Genomic DNA, 10129 nt, shown 5'->3' with positions numbered 1-10129 from the left:
CGGCCAATGAACTGCTGGTAAAATGGTTAGGACCGTTAAAACCGTTAAAACCGTTAGAACCTTTAGTCTCGCGACGCAGAGGGGGCGGGCCCAGGGGCGGGGCTTAACCCTCATTGGTGAGACCTGGCCCTGGGGGGCGGGATCACGCATGCTCCGGCAACTTCGGCGGGACTGGCGTTGAGGCGAGATCACTGACGCCCCAGGTGGGGCGCGAGCCAGCCCTCAGAGGTGGAGGCGGGAGGGATTTGGTCAGAGAGGGCAGGGAGGGGAGGGTGGGGCGAAGGTGGGGGGGTTGGGGAGCCATATGGGGCTTTACGCGTAGATTCGGGATTTCCGGGGACCTCGAGGAGTTTCTTGGGACGCTGGCTTGTCCACTTGATCCTTGCCCTAGAGGTTCTAGCCGTTCATTCTTTCCCTGTGACGAAAGACCACTCTGGGTCTTCGAGGAGACTTTACTTTCTGTGCTTATCTTTGGAGAGCTGTTTTCGTCAGTTTCGCGGGGTTCCACAGCCTCTCATCCCGAGTCCGGAATTAGACGCGAGGAAGAGAATTGACCCAGAAAGTCAGGGTGAACAGGAATCCAGGGAAACCGACTGCGATTTGCCTTTATTATTATGCAGTATCCTTTGGAGGCCTCTGGAACGAACACTGAAATGATTTAGTCTAGGAGCCCAGAACATGTCTCCTGGTTGAAAAGAGATGAAGAGAGGATGGCTGCAGGATGTTGGCCCGCGGGACCACAAAGTCTGAGGGACAGGACTGTTGCTTTCTGCGACCTAGTGGAGGAGGCAGAGGGGCACGTAGAGGACCTCACAGTGTGGCTTCAGGATTCTTTGTTGAAAACGGGGTCGGATGGGGGTGAGGGGTGCTCTATGAGACCCTTAGGTTATTCTCTTCAGCCCACACGTTCCTCCCCTGCCTGCCAGGGCCCGTCCTGTGGAGACAGCCGTGTTCCTGGCATGCAGTTAAACCTTTCCTCTGCCTTTTTTGTCATTTATTTATTTTGGTGTGGGGGGGGGGAGGGCAGAGTGAGAAAATCCCCAGACTCCCCACTGAGCGCGGAGCCCGCAGGACTCTATCCTCGGACCCATGAGATCACCACCCAAGCCGAAACCAAGAGTCCCACGCTCAACCGACTGAGACGCCCAGGCGCCCCCAAACCTTTCCTCTGCTTTTATGCTTCTTTTAATAGGATTGGGGGATGGGGGGGAGAACCCTGCCTTTGAAAGTTTGTAATGTGTGCATATCAGTTTTCATTTACCTAGTGTCCTACCTAAGAATGACTACCTCTTTATTACTAGTATACTAGCATCTACAAGGACAGGTTAGGCAGATGGGAATTTAGAAGCCTATGTAGGTAGCATGGAGATAAGTGCACAGAGAACAGATAAACCTGAGGCTGAGCACATCCAGCCCCATGTGGTCCTTATGAAACCTCTTAAGAATAAGTTAGTTTGGAACCCCCAATGTAGTTATTCTAAACGCCAAGCTATATACTGTGTAAATTATTGTCCTCTCTCAGCATATACAGAAATGGAAGATGATAGAGGATTTATCATCTAGATGTAGTAATAATGGTCTTAAATAATGGTCTTGTATTGATGTGTATAAAATTGTCTAGATTCTAAATCTAGAATGAGGGATTTTCACAAGTGTGGATAGAATAAAAAACAGATTATCAAAGAAATAAGTAAATGTAAGAATTCGGAATCCTAAATTTACTTCAATTCTTCCCCTTTCTTAAAATATGTAATAAGTCTGTGGTGATCTAGGGATTTGAAATGTAGTAATTGAAAAAAATCATATATTTTTAAATATTGTGGATACTTGGAAAGTTTTGCTCTCTTGTCCTAATTTAGTTCTCATTTTTAGAAAGATTTGTTTATTTATTTGAGAGAGCACAAGCAGGGGGAAGTAGCAGAGGGAGAAGGAGAAGCAGACTCCCTGCTGAGCGGGGGGTGGTAAGCAGGGCTGGATCCCAGGATCCTGAGATCATGACCTGAGCCGAAGGCAGATGCTTAACCCACTGAGCCATCCAGGTGCCCATAGTTCTCATTTAAAAAAAATTTTTTTAAAACAGTAAATATTTTCTATTGTATGCCAGGCACAATTTCTAGGTTTTTAAGATAGAAAACTAGGTTTTCTGTAGGGAACAGAACACACAAAAATTCCTATCCTCAAAAAGCTTAACATTACATTGTAGTAGGCTTGGGTGTACATGCTGAAATAGACAAGATAAGTTAATAAAATACGTAATGTATTAGAATAATGGTATGCTGTGGAGAAAAAGCAAGGGAGAAACAGTAAATATTGAGGCATTACAATTTTAAACAGATAATTTGAGAGAACATCTGGAGGTGGTGGAGGTAGTTTGGCCTATTATGCCAGTATCGGAGGGAAGAGTGAATGAACCAAGTGGAGGAAACAGTATGGGAAAGGGACCTGAAGCTGGTTGTGTGCCCAGCAAGGGAGAACAACAGTGAGGAGCCCTGTAAGAGGTATGGAATGGAGTGTAGGTGGGAAAGAAGCAAGGGTAAGGGGAGATTGGAGACACCAAAGATAATCATGGGAACTCTGGCTTGTATTTGAGTAGAGTAGGAGCAGCGGAGAGTTGAGCAAAGGGGCAATATGATCTGGCTTAAGGTTTGAACTCTGCTTCATAAAGAAGACTCTATAAAGTTGGGACAAGGGTGAAATCAGGGAGACCAGTTTGGAGGCCATTCCAGTAATCCAAGCTGGTGGCAGTAGAGTAGTGTTGTCAGATTTAGTAAATAAAAATATAAGACACCCAGTTAAATTTGAATTCGGGTAAACAATGTTTTTTTTAGTACAAATGTGTCCCATGCAATATTTGGGAAATTCAGATTTAACTGGGCATCCTATATTTTACCTGGTAAACCTATAATGGAAGGAATGAGAAGTGGGCAGATTCTGGATATGTTTTGAAGGAATTAGCCATAGTATTTGCTGACAGATTGGATGTTTTAAAGCAAAGCACAAACATTAGATTATTTTAAATATTTAGAGAGAGAGAGAGAGCATGAGCAGGAGGGGCAAAGGGAGAGGAAGAGAGAATCTCAAGCAGACTCCATGCTGAGCGCAGAGCCTGACTGGAGGTTTGATCTCACGACCTATGAGATCATGACCTGAGCTGAAACCAAGAGTCGGACACTTAACCAACTGAGCCACACAGGCACCCCTTGCCTTTTTTTTTTTTTTTTAAGATTTTATTTTTTTATTTGACAGACAGCCAGAGAGAGAGGGAACACAGCAGAGGGAGTGGGAGAGGAAGAAGCAGGCTCCCAGCGGAGGAGCTTGTTGCAGGGCTTGATCCCAGAACGCCGGGATCATGCCCTGAGCCAAAGGCAGACGCTTAACGACTGAGCCACCCAGGCGTCCCCACCCCTTGTCTTTTATGCTGTAAAAGAATATAGTCATTGAAACTATAGAATTAACCACTCTGGATTTTGCCGATTACATTCCTCTGGTTCCACTTAACCCCTGTATTTTCTGTAAACTGGTTCTTAGATCTAGAAGCTTAACCAGATTAAGTCTCAATATTTTTGGCAAGTATACCTACTTCTTTGGTAATGCTTGGCACCTCCTGTTGAACTGCAACAAGAGGTTCTTACTTTGGTTTTAGCAGCCATTGATAATCATTGCCTAGATTCATTATTTTCATTGGACCTCCAAAATGGTTATAATCTAATTCTACCATTCATTCTGTGTTTATTAGCTGGAATACTTCCATAAAGAAGAACTTTCTTACCATCTATATGTTGGTTACCTTGAGGTACATCTATTCTAGAAAGGTAAGATAAATGATTGATTCTTTTGTCTACCCTACCAGTTTTCAGAATAATAAGTTGTTGCCTATCCTCCAAAGTGACTGATGAGGGTTTAAAAAAAACCATAATTATAAATTTAAAGCCCCTTTAAGTTAGCTCTTCAGTAGTCTTTGGTCCTGGTAGTCTAATTAACTTCTTTGTTCTCTGGGACAACAAGATGTCCTAGACTCATCTCGCACATTTCCTGTCCCAGACCTGGTTCCTTTTAGTGGTGAGTGGTATTTTAAGACCAAAAGCTGGGTGTGAATTATTGGCTTATATGTCTTGATCATTTTCTATAAGACTTTAATGTAAAACAAAATGTCCTATTTATTTATTTATTTTAAAGATTTTATTTATTCATTGAGAGAGCACGAGTTGGGGGGTGGGCAGGGAAGAGGCAGAGGGAGGAGGAGCAGACTCCCCGTTGAGCAGGGAGCCCAAGACAGGGCTCATCCCAGGACCCAGAGATCATGACTTGAGCTGAAGGTAGAAGCTTAACCATCTGAGCCACCCAGGCGCCCCACAAAATGTTCTTTTTAAAAATTTTATGTAGTTAGGGCGCTGGGTGGCTCAGTCAGTAAAGCATCTGGCTCTCGATTTCAGCTCAGGTCATGATCTCTCAGACCTGGGATCGAGCCCCACAAGTCCCACGTCCGGCTCTGCGCTCAGTGCAGAGTTGCTTCAGATCCTCTCTCCCTCTCCCTCCCACTTACTCTCTTTCTCTCTCAAGTAAATAAATCTTTTTAAAAAATTTATGCAGTCAAATTTATTAGTGTTTTCTCTTACTACTTCTGAATTTTGAATCAAACTTTTCCCCATGTCCAGGCTATAGAGGAATTTTTCAGCTTCTCTCCTGCCCCCCCACCCCAGTGCTTTTATGGTTTTATTTTTATATGATCTCTGATCCATTTGGATATTTTGTGGTATATGGTGAAAGGACTAGATTCAGTCTTAATCTTTTTTCATATAGCTATTCAGTTATCCCAACTCTACTTTAAAAAAAAAAGACTTTATTTAATTATGTGAAAGAGAGAATGAGAGTGTGCTGGGGGGAGGATAAAACGGAGAGGGACAAGCAGACTCCATGCTGAACGCAGAGGCCCACTCAGGGCTCAGTCTCAGGACCCTGATATCATGACCTGAGCCGAAACCGAGTCAGACAGTTAACTGACTGAGCCACCGAGGCACCCCTCAACTCTACTTTCTTTTCTTTTTTTTTAAGATTTTATTTGAGAGAGAGAGAGAGAAAGAGAGAGCGGCAGGCAGAGGGAGAGGGAGAAGCAGACTCCCTGCTGAGAAGGGAGCCTGATGTGGGGCTCGATTCCAGGACCCTGAGATCATGACCTGAGCTGAAAGCAGACACTTAACTGGCTGAGCCACCCAGGCACCCCTCAACTCTACTTTTTAAAATGTTTTTCTCTCCTCAATATATTTGAGATGCTACCTTTATCATATATTCATATACATTTCCACTTTCAATTAGATCTTTTGTTATGATCTATTCTACTGGCTTGTCTGTCTAATCATGTACCAATATAATGTAAAATTGTAGAAGCTTTATGTTTGTAATATCTGGTAGGGCTGCTCCCCCCCTTTTTTTTCCTCCTCCTCTTTCCTCTTTTCTATTTCAGGATTTTCCTGGCTGGTCTTGCTTTTTTTCATTTCCAAATGAGCATTATAATCAGTTTTCTCCCTGTAGAAAAAAAAATGATGGTATTTTTATTGGGACATTTCAAAGTTATAAATTAACCTAGATAGATTTAACATCTTTGTGATGTTGATTCTTTCTATCAATGAACATGATGTATCTTTCTCATTATTCAAGAATGGTTTATAGCTTTCTTCACATAACTTTTGGACATTTCTTGTTAAGTTTTTGCCTAGGTTTCTTTTTTCACCTTAAAGAGATATAATTGACAAAATTATAATATATTTAAAGTGTATATCATGATGATTTGACATTGTGAAAAGATCTCCCCCATCTAGTTAATTATTACATTCATCACTTTGTAAATCACTTATTTGTTTGTTTATATATGTATGTGTGTATTTATTTGGTGAAACTATTTAAGTTCTACTCTCAGCAAATTCCAATTATACAGTACAGTGTTATCAACTATACTCACCACATAATTCATTAGGTTCTCAGAACTTATTCATCTTATAGCTAAAAGTTTGTACCCTTTTACCAGTGTCTCCCTATTTCCATCACCCTCTAGCCTTTGCAAACCACTTTTCTACTCTCTGTTTCTATGAGTTTGACCTTATTTTTCCCTTTTCTTTTTTTTTTTAAGATTCCACATGTATGTGAAACCATGCAGTCTTCTCTGTCTGGCTTCTTTCACTTAGCATAATGCCCTTAGGTTCCATCCATGTTGTCACAAGTAGCAGACTTTCTTTCTTTCTCATGGCTGAATAATATTCCTCTCTCTCTCTCTCTCTCTCTCTCTCTCTCTCTCTCTCTGTGTGTGTGTGTGTGTGTGTGTGTGTATCATACCTTCTTTATCCATTCATCCATTGAGAGACCTTTAGTTTGTTTCTAGATCTTGACTATGTGAATAATGCTGCAATGAACATGGAGTACAGATGTCTCCATGGAGTGCATGCAATGAACATGGAGTACAGATGTTTTCATTTCCTTTGGATATATACCCAGAAGTAGGATTGCTGGATTATATATTGTAGTTCTATTTTTAATTTATTGAGGAAACGCCATACTATTTTTTATAGTGGCTGCACCAGTTTACATTACCACTAACAATGCAAAGTTTCCCTTTTCTCCAAATCTTCACCAATATTAATCTCTTGTTATTCTGTTGATGGCCATCCTGTCAAGTGTGAGATGACATCTCTGGGTGGTTTTGATTTGCATTTCCCTGATGAATAGTGATGTTGAGCACATTTTCAAGTACCTTATGCCATTTGTGTATCTGCTTTGGAAAAATGTCTGTTCAGTTCCTCTGCCCATTTATTAATTGGTTTGTTTGGGTTTGTACAAGTCCTTTATGTATTTCGGGTATTAACCCTTTATCAGCTATATGGTTTGCAAATGTTTTCTCCCATTCCACAGATTGCCTTTTCATTTTGTTGAAGATTTCCTTTGCTGTGTAGAAGCTTTTCAGTTTGATGTGGTTTCACTTGTTCATTTTGCTTTTGTTGCTTTTGCTCTTCATGTCAAGATCAAAAAATCATTGCTAAGATTGAGGTCAAGGAGCTTACCCCCTATGTTTTCCTATAGGAATTTAACTGTTTCAGGTGTTAAATTTTTAATCTATTTTGAATTGATTTTGTATGTAATGTAAGACAAGGGTCCAGTTTCATTCTTTGGTATGTGGCTGTCAAGTTTTCCCAGCACTATTTATTAAAGAGACTATTCTTTTCCTATTGTATATTCTTGACTCCTTTCTCATAACTTAATCAACCATATATGCATGGGTTAATTTCTGGGCTCTCTTTTCTATTCCATTGATGTATTTGTCGAGTTGTTTGTTTTATCATTGAATTTTAAGAGTTCTTTGTATGTTTGGGACACCTGGCTGACTCTGTCAGTGGAGCATGTGACTCCTAATCTCAGGGTCGTGAGTTTGAGCTCCATGTTAGGTGTAGAGATTACTTTAAAAAATAATTTTTTAAAGATTTATTTATAATATAATATATAATATAATATAATATAATATAATATAATATAATATAATATAAAAGATTTATTTATTTGACAGAGAGAGACAGCCAGCGAGAGAGGGAACACAAGCAGGGGGAGTGGGAGAGGAAGAAGCAGGCTCCCAGCGGAGCAGGGAGCCTGATGTGGGGCTTGATCCCAGGACCCTCGGATCACGCCCTGAACCAAAGGCAGACGCTTAACGACTGAGCCACGCAGGCGCCCCATAAAAAATAATATGTTTTTTTTTTTTAAAAAAAGGGTTCTTTGTGTATTTTGGAAACTATGGATACCTTTTTCAGATGTCTTTTGCAAATATTTTCTTCCAGTATGTGCCTTGTTTTCTCACTTTCTTGACCGTGTTTTTCACAGAGAAGTTTTTAATCTTAGGGAAGTCCAGCTTATTAATTCTTTCATTCATGGATCATGTCTTTGGTGTTGTATTTACAAAGTCTTTGGCAAATGCAGGGGTCATCTATATTTTCTCCTATGTTATTTTCAAAGAGTTTTTTATGGCTTCACGTTTTACATTTAGGTCTATGATCCATTTTCAGTTAATTTTTTGTGAAAGGTATAAGGTCTGTGTCTAAATTTTCTTTGCATGTGGATATCCAGATGTTTTAGCACAATTTGTTTAAAAGACTATGTTTTCTTCATTTTATTGACTTTGCCCCCTTGTCAAAGATAGTTGACTATATTTGAGTGAGTCTATTTCTGGGCACTCTATTCTGTTCCATTGATCTATTAGTCTATTCCTTTGCCAGTACCACATAATTTTGATTAGTGTAGCTTTATAGTGAATCTTGAAATTGGGTAGTGTTTGTCATCTGACTTTGTTCTTCTTCTTCAATATTGTGTTGGCTATTCTGGATCTTTTGCTCCTCCATATAAACTTTAGAGTCAGTTTGTCAATATCCACAAAATAACTTGCTCAAATTTTTATTGAGATTGTTTGAATATATAGACCAAGTTGGAAAGAACAACATTTTAACAATATTGAGTCTTCTTATCCATGAACATGAATATCTCTCCATTTATTTAGTTCTTCTTTGATATCTTTCATCAGAATTTTGTGGTTTTCTTCATATACATCTTATACATATTTTGTTATAAGTATTTTAGGAGTGCTAATGTAAATGGTGTTGTGTTTTTAATTTCAAATTCCATTTGTTTATTGTTGGTATATAGGAAAGTGATTAACTTTTGTGTATTAATCTTTATCTTGCAACACTGGTATAATCACTTGTTTGTTCCAGGAGTTTGTCACTTCTTTTGGATTTTCTCCATAGAAAGTCACGTGGTTTTGAACGAAGACAGTTTTATTTCTTCTTTTCCAATCTATTTACCTTTCGTTTCCTTTTATTGTTTTATTTCATTAGTTAGAACTTCTAGTACAATGTTGTATTGAGAGAAGAGGGGGAATCATTGCCTTGTTCCTGATCTTAAGAGAGAAGACTTTTAGTTTCTCATCAAGTATGATGTTAGCTTTGAAATTTTGTGTAGATGTTTTCTATCAAGTTGAGGAAGTTCCCCTCTATTTCCTACTTTGCTGAGAGTTTTTCTCATGAATGGGTGATGGATTTTGTCAAATGCTTTTCTTAAAATTAATAAATTAATTTTTTTAGTAGGCTCCACACCTAGTATGGAGCCCAGCACAGAGCTTAAACTCACAACCTTGAGATCAAGACCTGAACTGAGATCAAGAGTCAGACACTCAACCAACTGAGTGACCCAGGCACCCCAAATGCTTTTTTAGTATTTATTAATTTGATCACATGATTTTTCTTCTCTAGTCTGTTGATGTGATGGTTTACATTATTTGATTTTCAAATGTTGAAATAGCTTTGTGTGTCTAGAATAAATAACAGTTGTGTATAATTCTTTTTATATATTGTTGCATCCAATTTGCTAATATTTTGTTGATGATTTTGCACCTATGTTCATGAGAGATCTTGGTCTGTGGTTTTCATTTCTTACAATGTCTTTATCTGGTTTTGGTAATAGGATGAGATTTTAGAGAATTGGCATAATTTCTTCCTTAATTGTTTGGTAGAATTCACTTGTGGATCTGCCTGGACAATATTGCCAGTTTTTAAAATGAATTTTCTTCAGTTTTCATCTCAATGAGGTATTTTATTAATTTATTTGTATCATGGGATAGTAATATTACACTGAACTTCTTTGAAGGTATTCTACACAGTCTAAACTGTGTTCAAGAGTGCTGAGACAAAATAATTAATTAACTCTGGTATTTAGTCCCAACCTTGCAGAAATTTTATTCTCAGCTAGGTGAATGCGAGAGACTTGGTGTGTTACATATGAGAGTCCTTTGAACTGAGAGTAGGTGAATGTCAAAGTCTCCACGAGACCATAGATTTGTTTGAAAATGGTGAAGCCACAGTCTCTGAGGAAGTAATTAAGAAGCACCTAAAAAGTGCCAGTATCCATATCCAGGCACTGGATATTCATGTTCTTGAATCCCTATCCCCACTTTTAAAGATAGGTGTTGTCTTCATTTAACTGCTAAGGAAACTGGGATTCAAAGAAGTTAACTAATTTCAGATGCCTGTCTGGCTCAGTTGGTAGAGCATGTGACTCTTCATCTCAGGTTTGTAAGTTTGAACCCCACATTGAATGTGGA

At 39.3% G+C, this 10129-nt stretch overlaps 1 protein-coding gene across 1 annotated transcript in view; it reads left to right on the top strand.

Annotated features, from left to right (window-relative positions):
- Window positions 1-155: 155 nt before the first annotated feature.
- Window positions 156-10129, top strand: part of IHO1 (interactor of HORMAD1 1) — a 40502-nt gene continuing 30528 nt past the window's right edge. The window contains exons 1-2 of the mRNA XM_045778820.2: window positions 156-203; window positions 3737-3812. The gene's annotated coding sequence lies outside the window, so the exon portion shown is untranslated. The remainder of the gene's footprint in view (window positions 204-3736; window positions 3813-10129) is intronic.

Source organism: Ursus americanus, chromosome 14 (assembly GCF_024610735.1).
Source record: "Ursus americanus isolate L20-20 chromosome 14, mUrsAme1.1.p, whole genome shotgun sequence".
NCBI classification, from domain to species: domain Eukaryota; kingdom Metazoa; phylum Chordata; class Mammalia; order Carnivora; family Ursidae; genus Ursus; species Ursus americanus.
Note: the sequence above shows the minus strand (reverse complement) of the source record. Positions and strands in the feature narration are given on the sequence as shown.